Source organism: Myotis lucifugus, unplaced genomic scaffold (assembly GCF_000147115.1).
Source record: "Myotis lucifugus unplaced genomic scaffold, Myoluc2.0 scaffold_66, whole genome shotgun sequence".
NCBI lineage: Eukaryota > Metazoa > Chordata > Mammalia > Chiroptera > Vespertilionidae > Myotis > Myotis lucifugus.
The window spans coordinates 1,773,663-1,775,017 of record NW_005871114.1 but is presented as its reverse complement, the minus strand read 5'-3'; the positions used below and the strand labels follow the sequence as shown (position 1 = coordinate 1,775,017).

At 52.8% G+C, this 1,355-nt stretch overlaps 1 protein-coding gene across 3 annotated transcripts in view; it reads left to right on the top strand.

Moving 5' to 3' along the window:
• Window positions 1-1,355, top strand: part of UBTD1 (ubiquitin domain containing 1) — a 55,549-nt gene that overhangs the window by 243 nt on the left and 53,951 nt on the right. The window lies entirely within an intron of this gene.

The window sequence follows — 1,355 nt, the reverse complement described above, 5'->3', positions numbered from 1 at the left end:
TTCGGACAAGGAGAGCACGAGAAGTACCTTGGTTTTTGGTTATGTCCCGCACCATTTATCCCATCCAGTCTGTCTTTTAAGCGAGAGAACAATTCCTCCATCTCATTGAAGTCCACAACATTTTGAGTTTTCTTTGTTAAATCAGCCAAATGGGACACCTATTCATTCCAGTCCGCAGCGTTGCCATTGGAGGGGTGGGGGCCGGGGCGGGGCGCCGCTCGCCTGGCTCCCGGGCCGGGGTCGGATGCCGGCCCGTTGGGGCGCAGCGAGGGTGGCCGGGCGTCCCCAGAACTCAGCGAGCGAGGCGAGAACCGCCGCTCCTTCCAAAGGCTGTGTCATTTCTTTATCCGGCTGCAGATCGTGTCTGCCGGAATCCGACTTGCAGAAGCACCGCAGGACTCTGGGAAAGAAATCTGTATTTTCCCCGCAGGGCTTTCTGGAGTCTCCGGGCCGTCTCGGAGTCTTGGAAAAGTGGGGAATCGCTCTGGGGTTTGTTGGGATCCTTCCGGGCCGTGGGAATGGGATCTGCTCCCCGGTGATCCGCGAGGGCCGGGCAGCGCCTGCTCACTTTCTTGGTGCCCTCCGGTCCCGGCGCTTCGCCTCGGGGAGAAGTCTGACGGTCGTTTCCCCAGTCTCGGCCTCGTACTGACTTCCTTCTCTGGGGGTGTTGCAAGGCCCTTCTGAGAATGATAAAATCATGGACGTTAGAGGTGCAAGGCGCCTCCGAAACCTGTCTAGAACCCAAATAGACCCGACCTCCTCCAATCCGAGAAAGCCCAGATCCAGCGAGGTTGAGTAACTTGCCCAAACCCACACAGCTGGTTAGTAGTACAGCTGGGACTAGAACAGTCTCCTCTCCCACCCAATTGCCACATATCCCCTGATGTAAGAGAAGCCACAGGCAGAGTAGTTAGTGAAGTGGAAACTTTAGTTGGAGTTTCCTGACTCCTTTGACGCCGAAGGTGTGTTGACTGGGTTGCAGAAACTGGAAAGGTGGATGAGGGGGAAACATGGGGGAATCGGGGAAGGATGTCTGTGTGGTGGACAGGATGACTTGTAGAAGGAGAAATGTACTTTTATGGGGGAAGGGGGAGGGGTAAAATTTAACATTGAGATCCTCTTGGCAACCCGGGCCATTCTGACTGAGGAAAGTTGATTCTCAAACCCAAGCGCTCTCTTTCATTCATTCATTCAGTTAACAAGTGTTTATTATCTATGTGCTCAGTTCACATAATTGATTTTGTTGCATTTGAAACTCCTACTTGAAATTCTCCCCTTCCTTTTTTGGCATTATTAGACTATCCATAATTTCTGTGTGTGTGTGTGTGTGTGTGTGTGTGTGTGTGTGTGTGTCA